The sequence below is a fragment of the Apium graveolens genome, chromosome 11 (genome assembly GCF_009905375.1).
Source record: "Apium graveolens cultivar Ventura chromosome 11, ASM990537v1, whole genome shotgun sequence".
NCBI lineage: Eukaryota > Viridiplantae > Streptophyta > Magnoliopsida > Apiales > Apiaceae > Apium > Apium graveolens.
The window spans coordinates 176,642,242-176,654,677 of record NC_133657.1 but is presented as its reverse complement, the minus strand read 5'-3'; the positions used below and the strand labels follow the sequence as shown (position 1 = coordinate 176,654,677).

The following is a 12,436-nucleotide window of genomic DNA, read 5'->3' as shown; positions in this document are numbered from 1 at the left end:
CTTTAAAGACCAATCTTTCCTTGACGGACAAACGACTTTCTCTAGAATGCTCTTGATCTCTCTATTAGAGACTTCATCTTGACCATTAGTTTGCTGATGATAGGCAGTAGCAATGCGATGATTCACATTATAGCGTTGCATCATAGAAGTGAACTTACGATTGCAGAAATGCGACCCTTCGTCACTTATGATAATTCGTGGCGTTCCAAACCTTGTGAATACTGCTTATGAAGAAAACTCAACACTACCTTTGCATCATTAGACGGTAGAGCCTTGACTTCTACCCATTTCGAGACATAATCGGCTGCCAGCAAGATGTACTGATTATTACAGGACGAGATAAATGGTCCCATAAAATTGATTCCCCAAACATCGAAGACCTCAACTTCAAGCATCACATTTAAAGGCATCTCATCCTTTCTGGTAAGATTTCCAACTCTTTGGAAATGATCACACCTTAAAACGAACTGATGTGCATCCTTAAACAACGTAGGCCAGAAAAAACCTGCTTGAAGAATACGAGCAACTGTCTTTTCACCACCATAATGTCCACCATAAGCTGTGGAATGACAGTCTCGTAATATCCCTTCCGTCTCATAGAATGGGATACATCTCCTGATGATCTGGTCAGCTCCTTATCTAAACAAATATGGTTCATCCCACATGTACCACTTCACCTCATGCGGAAACTTCTTCTTTTGAGCCGCATTCATATTATGAGGCATTATATTGCTAACAAGATAGTTTAAAATGTCTGCGAACCATGGATCTACCTCTTGAATTGTGAAAACTGATCAGCCAGAAAAGATTCGTTGATCAATGTCTTATCATGTGAAGTAGAATTGGGATTCTCCAATCTAGAGAGATGGTCAGCTACTTTATTTTCAGTACCTTTTCGATCCTTGATCTCTAACTCGAATTCATGTAGTAAGAGAGCCCAACGAATAAGTCTAGGCTTCGAATCCTTCTTTGAGACCAGATAGCGGATGGCAACGTGATTAGTGAACACTGTCACCTTTATCCCAAGTAGATAAGATCAAAATTTTTCGAAACCAAAAACTATAGCCAAGAGCTCCTTCTCAGTAGTGGTGTAGTTCAGTTGGACTCCATTAGCATTTTACTAGCATAGTAGACCACATGAAAGATATTAGTCTTTTGCTGCCCAAGAATTGCTCCCACTGCATAATCACTTGCATCACACATTATCTTAAAAGGTTCTCTCCAATCCGGTGCCGTGATAACTGGTGCGGTGATTAAACTCTTCTTGAGAGTCTCGAATGCTGCCAAGCATTCATCATCAAATTTGAAAGGCACATCTTTTTTGAGCAAGTTGCACAACGGCTTAGATATCTTAGAGAAGTCCTTGATAAAATGCCGATAAAAACCCGCATGACCAAGAAAGCTACGGATTCCCTTCACAGAAATAGGTGGAGGAAGATTTTCAATGACGCCCGCCTTGGCTTTATCCACCTCAAGACCTTTACTGGAGACCTTATACCCAAGAATGATGCCTTGTTGCACCATGAAGTGACATTTTTCCCAATTGAGCACCAGATTAGTTTCAACACACCTTTTGAGCACGAAACGGAGATTATTCAAGCATTCATCATATGAATATCCAAAGACGGAGAAGTCATCCATGAATACTTTGACATTATTTCCAATCATATCAGAGAATATAGCCATCATGCATCTCTGAAAAGTGGCAGGTGCACCACATAAGCCAGAAGAAACTCTGTGAAAAGCAAACGTGCCAAATGGACAAGTGAAGGTGGTCTTCTCTTGATCTTCTGGTGCAATGCAAATCTGATTGTAGCCCGAATAGCCATCCAGAAGACAATAATACTCATGACCAGCCAATCTGTCAAGCATCTGATCAATGAATGGAAGAGGGAAGTGATCCCTCCTCGTGGCTTTATTTAACTTCTTATAGTCCATGCATACCCTCTACCATGTGACTGTTCGAGTGGGGATGAGCTCATTCTTCTCATTTTCTACCACAGTAATACCTCTTTTCTTAGGTACATATTGCACGGGGCTCACCCAAGAACTGTCAGAAATAGGATATATGATTCCTACATCCAGCCATTTTAGAATTTCTTTCTTCACCACTTCTTTCATGATAGGATTAAGCCTTCACTATTGCTCAACAGTTGGCTTGCTACCTTCCTCTAGCAGAATTTTATGCATGTAATACGAAGGGCTGATCTCTTTTATATCTGCTATAGTCCATCTGATGGTCGATTTGAATTCTCTCAAAATCCTCAAGAGCTTGTCCTCATCACTACCTGAAAGGTCAGATGCAATAATAACATGCAAAGTAGATGCATCACCTAAAAAAGCATACCTCAAGTGTTCAGGCAATGGTTTAAGCTCCACAGTAGGTGCTTCCTCAATAGATGGTTTGAGCTTTCCCTCAGCATTCTTGATATCAGTATTTCCTAGAGATTCAAATGGCATGTCTAGCTTTCGTTTCCAAGGAGAAGCAATATTTGATATTGTTGCTCATTGCCTTCATCATCTTCACTGTCAAAATCCCCCAATAAGTCTTTTTCTAAGGCATCAGACCTTAACACATGATCAAGTTCTGAAATAACTGCAGAATCGACCAAATCCACCTTGAAGCACTCCTCATCTTCCATAGGGAATTTCATCACATTGAACACATTAAATGTCACATCTTGATCTTGCACCCTCATAGTGAGTTCACCTTTTTGCACATCTATCAAGGTATGGCCTGTACCCAAGAAAGGTCTTCCCAAGATTATGGGAATCTTCTTATCTTCCTCGAAATCCAGAATGACAAAATCTGCAGGAAAGATGAGCTTGTCCACCTTTACTAGCACGTCCTCCACGATGCCTCGTGGGTATGTAATCGAACGATCAGCCAATTGTAGAGACATGTAGGTGGGCTTCGGATCAGGAAAATTCAGCTTTTTGAAGATAGACAACGACATCAGATTGATGCTTGCTCCCAAATTGCAAAGGCACTTAAATTGACAACTTGCCAATGGTGCAAGGAATGGTGAAGCTACCTGGATCCTTAAGCTTTGGAGGTAGTTTTTGTTGCAGCACGGCACTGCACTCTTCCGTCAGAGCAACGGTATCAAGATCATCCAGTTTCACCTTGAAAGAATACCTTTCATGAATTTCGCATGACTAGGCATTTGGTCCAGAGCCTCAGCGAAAGGTATGTTAATGTGAAGTTTCTTGAACACCTCTAGAAACTTACCAAATTGCTTGTCCAGCTTTTGTTTTTACAATCGCTTAGGAAAAGGTGGTGGAGGATAGAGCTGTTTCTCCCCTGTATTACCCTCAGGAAGAGTGTGTTCAACAATAGTCTTCCTTGATTCCCCCTCTTTCTCCTTTTGCATTCCTTCTTCATCTACAACTTCAACTTCTCCATCTTTTACTTTTTCAGCATTAGCAACTTTTCCAGACCTTAAGGTGACAGCTTTGACTTGCTCTTTAGCTTCCTTCCTGCCTGGAACATTAGTAACACTGGGAAGTGTGCCAGGTTGACGATTGAGCAAAGCATTGGCTATTTGTCCAATTTGATTTTCCAAGGTCTTGATAGAAACAGCCTGACTTTTGCACAACAGCTTTAACTCCTCAAAATCAGCACTAGAAGGTGGAGCATCACCTCCTTGTTGAGGATATGATTGCCTTTGAGCAAATTGCTGAGGTTGCTGGAATCCAGGTGGATTAAACTGTTTACTTGCAGCTTGCTGATATGGTTGCTGAACAGCATTCTAATTATTGCTCCAGCTGAAATTGGGATGATTTCTGTTATTAGGATGATAAGTAGCGGGCACAGGCTGCTGCGGTCTCTGAAAATTGTTTACATACTGAACAGATTCATTAAGAAGAGAACACTGATCCGTAGTATGAGGACCTGCACAAAGCTCACAGACACTAGCTATTTGATTTTATTCCATAGTTGACTAAAGAATTGACCTTGATAGACAGCGCTTGAAGATGCGCTGCAATAGCTATAGCTGCATCAACTTCCAGAATACCTGCTACCTTCCCAGGAATCATCCTTTGAGTTGGGTTTTGATACTCGTTTACAGCCATAGTTTCAATGAGATTATAGGCCTCAGTATAGATTTTGGCCCACAAGGTGCCTCCAGAAGCTGTATCGAGCATGGGCCGAGATTGGGCCCCCAAACCATTGTAGAAACCAGTGATCACCATCTAGTCAGACATACCATGATGTGGACACTTTCTCAATATCTCCTTGTAGCGCTCCCAAGCTTCGCACATAGATTCTCCTTGTTGTTGCGCAAACTGAGTAAGAGCACTCCTCATAGCTGCAGTTTTGGCCATTGGATAGAACTTCACCAGAAACTTTTGTGCAAGATCTTCCTAAGTAGTGATGGACCCAGCTGGTAAAGAATGTAACTAGTCCTTAGCTTTGTCCCTCAAAGAGAATGGGAAAAGCCTCAACTTGATAGCCTCATCAGTAACACCATTATATTTGAAAGTACTATAGATCTCGACAAAATTCCTGATATGCATGTTGGGATCTTCAGTCGCAACACCTCCGAAAGATATAGAATTCTGCACCATCTGAATAGTGGCCAGCTTGATTTCAAAAGTATTGGCCTGAATAGCCGGATGAATGATACTTGACTGAATGTCATCAATTTTAGGCCGAGAAAAGTCCATAAAAGCTGGATCAGCTTGAACTACACGATCACCCATTGTTTCAGGTTCTTTCTTTTCACTCTCTTTATCTGAATCTTCAAAAACTATCTTCTCCGGAAAGTCAAGAGTTGTATCTGTCTCCTCAGCTTTATCCAGATTTCTCTTGCGACTGTGAGAACGTGTTTGAATAAACGCTCGCAAGAGTACCTGAAACACAACCGGAAGCAGTAAGTAACAAGTCTTAATCAATGAATCATAATAACCACTGATGGCCAATACATAAACTAAACAAATTAATACCGAGTCCCCGGCAGCGGCGCCAAAAACTTGTAAGGCACAAAGCATGCGCTAAATAATTCACGCAAGTATATGCGTTTGCAAGTAATATAGAATGATTTCTAGTTCATTCCCACAAAGACTCTAATTAATTATATCTAATTAACACCTATTCACCAATGTATGATTATTCTTCAATGTCAAGACAATAACAATTAAGATTGGTTAACTAATAATTACGAGGAGAATTAAACACTTGAATTAACAATATTAAACACACATGAGATCCTAACTTCATTACTACTTTATTCAATAGTTATTGGCATTAACCTTAGCATGTAATAGTGATTATATTAATCGAACAACACGAAACTGATAAACGCCAACTTTCGTTATACGAATACCATTCTACTAAGCATCCACAATTAAGATAGAAGTTGAATAGGCATCAATTATGTTGAGACCCTATATGTCTACAGAATTTGACAACATAACGATTTAAGCGCAAGTTATTCATGATGATTACACAGGGAAAGTAAAACGGTTAGAGTTACCCACTAATCATGCATACAATACATGAACCTATGCTAACATGGCAAGTTCTAAATCTCAAGATTCACTGTCGCTTTACAAGAGATTAACAGGATATCTTACATGTTCGTGACGCACATAAGACGAATAAGCATAACCTATGCTAGATATCATATAATCACCACATACCAAGGTATTAAACAGTTAACTAAAGAAATCCATAGTAAATTCGCTAGGATCCCATGATCACGATTAGCCCATAATAGAACCCATCGTCACCATGGGTTCATATGAAAGCATGATAAAAACTCAATGATATAAAGATTAAAAATACTTGATAAATAATGAAGTACGTCACAAGAGTATTAAGGTTCAAAGCATAAAGAAAACTAGCATCCACAGTTACAATGAATTAAAAGAATCACATGATAAATGTATGCTTCCTCTTATTCGTTGTTGCGTGCTAAAACGGTCTTCTCAATCTTCTTGCCTTCGCTCTTAATTATCTCCTCTATGAAGAAAACGTCTTCCCATAAGGTTTATATAATAGCCCAAGAGAACCAGTGCTAACAGAAGCCCAATTGGACTCGAATTAATAAAATCCAGAATCTGAATTTCCGCACACAGGCGGCCGCCTGCATCCTCCACGCGGGCGCCTTCTATCAGGCGGTCGCCTGTGTGACGCCCCGGACCCCGGGATGACCTCAGAAACCCGAACCCGTGTTGTGCATATGTTGTGTACTTGATGATTTCATAAACAAAATATCTAAGTAGATTTTACTTAGTGAAATAATGCAGCACTTGATAGATAAGAATTATAGTCTCGACGGATAACTCATTATAGTCCCGACGGATGATTAACTTATTATCAATCGAGTAAGCAGCTTATGTAATAATAAGTTTGTAGCACAGTTATGTATGCACCTTTATATAGAATCTGTAGTAGCATATAAGTCATGTTGACTTTAACTAGATATGCAGAATAGGTTGATTAATTGTACATAAATGATGTCTTGTAATTCTGCATAAGTGAAATAGAGTCAAGTGCCAAAATAGTTACCGACGGATGATTAACAAAGCCATCGACGGATGATCAATTAAACCATCAATGGATGTTCAATATAGCAGTCGACGGATGATCAATTAAACAATCAACGGATGTTCTGAAAGTCGACGGATGATCATATGAAGAATTCAAACAGCAGTTGAACAGTGAAAGCTGACACACAGCCGTCGAGATGTATACAAATACACTGTGGAAGCCCATTAACTGGGTAATAGAGGACGAAAAGCAGCAAAGCTTAAGAATGATAGTTTTTATATTTGTTCAGTCTTTTTGACTTTGTAATCTTGGTATTATATAAACCAAGAGAGTAGCAAATAGAAAAAAAACTGAGATAGCTGAGATACAAAAAAACAGAGAAATCTTTGTAAGCAGAATCCTTAGCATTTCCTGTATTCTCAGTAGTTCCATTTGTAAGCAGCTGTGAGCATTCCTGCACACAGAGTCCTCTCGATATATTATATATATCTCTAGTGGAATTGTTTAAATCCACCAGAAAGTTTTTAAAGACTCTTGTTTTTAATTACTTATGTTTTGATTCAATTAATTTTCTATTCCGCATTGTGCTAATCAAAAAATTATATCTATATTCGAGTTGAACATTTTTATTTCAAGAAAAAGGTTCAAGAATTCCATTCAACCCCCCTTCTGTAATTCTTGCTATATTGTTAAGGGACTAACAATCGGTATCAGAGCAAGCTCTTAATCTACAAAGAGTTTAAAGATCAAAACAATTCAGCAAGATGAACAAGAAAGATGTTGGAGTCAAGATTCCTATTCTTGATAAAGATAATTACCATCATTGGAAGGAAAAAATGCATCTTCATATGCTTTCTCAAGATGAGACCTATGTGGACTGCATAGAAAGAGGCCCTCATGTTCCAATGAGAGCTGCAACAGGAAACGAGCCATCTGTTCCAAAGCCAAGGCATGAATGGTCTGATCCTGACATTGAATAAGTCAGGAAAGATAAAAAGGCCATGAACATTCTGTTCAGTGGTGTTGATGCAAACATGTTTGATAACATCATCAACTGCAAAACTGCCAAGGAAGTTTGGGACACAATACAGATAATTTGTGATGGCACTGAGCAAGTAAGAGAAAATAAAATGCAGCTCCTGATTCAGCAATATGAGCGTTTTCACAATGAAGAAAGTGAGTCACTCACTGACATTTTTAGTAGATTCCAAAAACTACTAAATGCTCTTAAGTTGCATGGAAGAGTCTATCAGAATAAAGACTCCAATCTGAAATTTCTCAGATCTCTTCCAAATGAATGGAAACCAATGACAGTCTCATTGAGAAACTCACAAGATTATAAGGAGTTTACTTTGGAGAGACTGTATGACATTCTGAAGACCTATGAGCTTGAGATAGAGCAGGATGAAAGAATGGAGAGAGGAAAGAAGAAAGGAGGATCCATTGCACTAGTTGTTGATCTGGAAAAGGAGAAGGAAGTGAAGATGGAAGTTGTAGAATCAACTTCAAAGGTCTGTGAGAATAAGGGTAAGGGGCTAGCTGCAGAAAGTGAAGAATCATTGAGCCAAGATGACATGGAGGACATTGATGAGCACCTAGCATTTCTTTCAAGGAGATTTGCCAAGCTCAAGTTCAAGAAGAACTTTGGAGCAGCCAAGCCAAATAGAAACATGGTGGATAAGTCAAAATTCAAGTATTTCAATGTGGCTTGACAGGGCATTTTACAAATGAGTGTAGAAAGTCAGATTCCAATAAGAAAATGTTTGAGTCTGTGGATTATAAGCAAAAATACTTTGATCTACTCAAATAAAAGGAAAGGGCTTTTATTACACAAGAGAATGACTGGGCAGCAGATGGTTTGGATGAAGATGAAGATGTCAGCTATGTCAATCTAGCCCTAATGGCCAAGTCTGATGAAACAGAGACAAGTTCCTCAAGCAATCAGGTAATCACTACAAACCTTGCACATTTATCTAAAGCTGAGTGTAATGATGCCATAAATGACATGTCTACAGAATTGTATCATTTGCGTGTTACACTTAAGTCTCTCACTAAAGAAAATGCTAAAATTAAAGAAAATAACTTGTTTTTAAGTGAAAGGAATAATGTGCTTGAGTCTCAGTTTGTTGAGTTTGAGAAACTAAAAATTGAGTGTAAGATTGCCAAAGAAATTTTGAAGAAGCAGCTCGAGCGTGAACAAGAGGTGATTAAAGCATGGAAAACATCCAGGGATGTTCATGCTCAAATCACCAAAGTTCAAGGAATTGAGTCTTTTTGTGATGAAGCCTGGAAAAAGAATAAAGAGAAACTAGAACCTATTTTGGTAGATGGGTTGCTGACAGATGTAGACTCGACGGATGATGAGGACTATCCGTCGGATAACAAAAAGTGTTATCCGTCGAATGATAAAAATCCTCATCCGTCGGCTGTAAGCAAACCCATTAGGAAAGCCAAGTTAATCAAGCTGAATGATAAGTATGGGTCTGTTTCCAAGAACTTTGTTTCAAGAGAGTCAAGTCAAGCTAAGAAAGGGAAAAAGGCTAATGTTGGTCACATGACTGTCAAACAGTTAAGTGACAGACTTGAGAAAATTGAGGTAAAAACAGAAACTAAAAGGAAAAACAATAGGAATGATAAAGTAGGGATTAACAAACACAATAACTACACACCTGATAAATATGCTCCTAGAAAAATCTGTGTCAAGTGTGGTAGTGTAAATCATTTGTCTGTTAATTGCAAATCTGCCATGCCTACTCCCATGTCTGTTCAGTCTCAATTTCCCAACATAAATGCCATGCCTCCCATGCCTGTTAATGCTATGCCTACACAAAGTATGAATGCACAGTTTGCTAATATATCATTTGCACCTAATCCATATTATGCTGCATACAATATGCCTCAAATGCCATTTAGCATGCCTTACTGGAATAACATGTTTGCACCAAGCATGTCATTTCCTGTTAGCCATAATATGCCTGATAATTCTGTTGCATTAAATGGTTTCAAAGGGCCAACCCAAATGACTAAGGAAGAATCTGAAATTTCTAAGTCAAATGAGTTAAGACCTAGGAAACAGAAGAAGAAAGCTAACAAGGCAGGACCCAAGGAAACTTGGGTACCAAAATCAACTTGATTTGATTTTGATGTGTGCAGGGAAACAGAAAGAATATTTGGTACTTGGATAGTGGCTGTTCAAGACACATGACTGGTGATTCTACCCTGCTCACAGAGTTCAAGGAGAGAGCTGGCCCAAGTATTACTTTTGGAGATGACAGCAAGGGTTATACTGTGGGATATAGCTTGATTTCAAAGGATAATGTCATCATTGAAAAGGTTGCCTTAGTGGATGGTCTCAAACACAATCTGTTGAGTATCAGCCAGCTTTGTGATAAAGGCAACTCAGTAACCTTTAATAAAGAAGCCTGTGTTGTGACTAATAATCAAAACAACAGAGTGGTTCTCACTGGTGTGAGAAGAGGAAATGTGTATCTAGCTGACTTCAACTCAACTAAAGCAGAATCTGTAACTTGTCTTCTCAGTAAAGCAAGTCAAGATGAAAGTTGGCTATGGCATAAGAAGCTATCCCATTTAAACTTCAAGACCATGAATGAGCTGGTAAAGAAAGAACTGGTAAGAGGCATTCCTCTAGTGGAGTTTACAAAGGATGGATTGTGTGATGTCTGCCAAAAAGGGAAGCAGATCAAAGCATCATTCAGGAAGAAACTTGATTCAACAATTGAAGAGCCTCTGCAACTGCTTCACATGGATCTGTTTGGACCAGTCAATGTATTGTCAATTTCAAAGAAAAGATTTTGCCTAGTAATTGTAGATGATTTTTCAAAGTTCTCTTGGACATATTTCCTAAAGTCTAAAGATGAGGCTAGTGAAATCATCATCAATCACATAAGGCAAGTTAACAATCATCCTGATTTCAAAGTTAGAAGAATCAGTAGTGACAATGGAACTGAGTTCAAGAACTATGTCATGAGAGCATTTTGTGAGGAAAATGGAATCTTACATGAGTTCTCAGCAGCAAGGACTCCACAACAGAATGGAGTAGTGGAAAGGAAGAACATATCACTTATTGAAGTTGCAAGGACAATGCTTGAAGAATCAAAATTACCAACATATTTTGGGGCTGAAGCTGTAAACACTGCATGCTACACTCAGAACATCTCTCTGATTAATCAAGCAAGATGCATGACTCCTTATCAATTATTCAAGAACAAGAAGCCAACTCTAAACTTTCTTCATGTCTTTGGCTGTAAATGCTATATTTTGAGAAATCAAACTGATCAAAATGGGAAGTTTGACGCTAAAGCAGATGAAGGAATTTGTGTTGGATATGCTGTTGGTAAAGCATATAGAGTCTACAATCTAAGAACCAACATTGTTGTGGAATCTATACATGTTGTGTTTGATGATTAAAAGATTGAAGGACTGAAAGATGGAGATTACCATGAGAGCCTCAAATTCGACAATGTTGAGATGATCAGTAATGAAAGTGATGATGAGAGTGATCAAGAAACAGTATTTAAGGATAATGCAGACAAATCTACCACCAATGAAGCACAAAACTCAACATCCGTCGAGTTGCATAATGCTTCATCCGTCGGAAGGCAATCTGTGTTATCCGTCGGAAGACAACCTGCCTCATCCGTCGGTATTCAAAATTCACCATCCGTCGGGTTATCAAAAGGAGCAGGAAGTCAAGGTAGATCACCCATAGAAAGTACCCCTTTCTCAAATCAAAGATCCACAAACTCAGGGGGAGTTTCTAACAATCAAAACTCAATCACACATCAAGATAACAATGAGGTCTCTTCATCTAGAGCTAATCTACCTCAACCAAGGAAATGGACAAAAGATCACCCCTTTGAACTGATCATTGGTGATGTTTCTTCTAGAGTTCAAACAAGGAGAGCAACTCAAGAAGAATATCTATACAGCAGCTTTCTGTCAAAGGAAGAACCAAAGAAGGTAGAAGAAGCCTTGTTGGATCCTGATTGGATTTTAGCTATGCAGGAGGAGCTAAACCAATTTCAAAGGAATAAAGTATGGAAGCTGGTACCCAAGCCTAAAGGAAAGAATCCAATAGACACCAAATGGGTATTCAGAAACAAGATGGATGAAAATGGCATAGTAGTAAGGAACAAAGCCAGATTGGTTGTTAAAGGCTATTGCCAGCAAGAAGGAATAGATTTTGATGAAACATTTGCTCCTGTTGCAAGACTTGAAGCCATCAGAATCTTCTTAGCCTATGCAGCCCATGCCAATTTCAAGGTCTATCAAATGGATGTCAAAAGTGCCTTTCTGAATGGAGATTTGGAGGAAGAAGTGTATGTTAGTCAACCTCCTGGCTTTGAAGATCCAAATTTTCCAGAGTATGTCTATTATCTACTGAAAGCACTTTATGGACTGAAGCAAGCACCTAGAGCCTGGTATGACACTTTATCAAAGTTCCTTTTGGAAAATCACTTCACAAGAGGTACTGTAGATAAAACTTTATTTTTCAGAAATTTTAATGGCTCTAGCATACTTGTTCAAATTTATGTAGATGATATTATTTTTGGCTCTACAGATGAGAAACTTTGTAAAAAGTTTGCCAAACTGATGCAAAGTAAGTATGAAATGAGTATGATGGGAGAACTAACTTACTTTCTTGGTTTACAAGTTAAATAAGTTAGTGATGGAATATTCATTAGTCAAACTATATATATTTTTGATCTTTTAAAGAAGTTTGATATAATGGATTGCACATCTGCAAAAACTCCCATGGCCACTGCAACTAAGCTTGAATTAAACACTACTGAAAAGTCTGTGGATATTTCAAGCTATAGAGGCATGGTTGGCTCACTTCTGTACTTAACAGCTAGTAGGCCAGATATAATGTTTGCTACATGTTTATGTGCTAGATTTCAGGCTGATCCTAGAGAA

The 12,436-nt window shown here is 38.7% G+C and overlaps 1 non-coding gene across 1 annotated transcript; it reads left to right on the top strand.

The window, feature by feature from the left end:
* The first annotated feature begins 4,207 nt into the window (after positions 1-4,207).
* On the top strand, positions 4,208-4,314 carry LOC141698915 (small nucleolar RNA R71). Its single transcript, XR_012565412.1, has one exon. It is a non-coding gene; the product is annotated as a small nucleolar RNA R71 (small nucleolar RNA).
* The last annotated feature ends 8,122 nt before the right edge of the window (positions 4,315-12,436 follow it).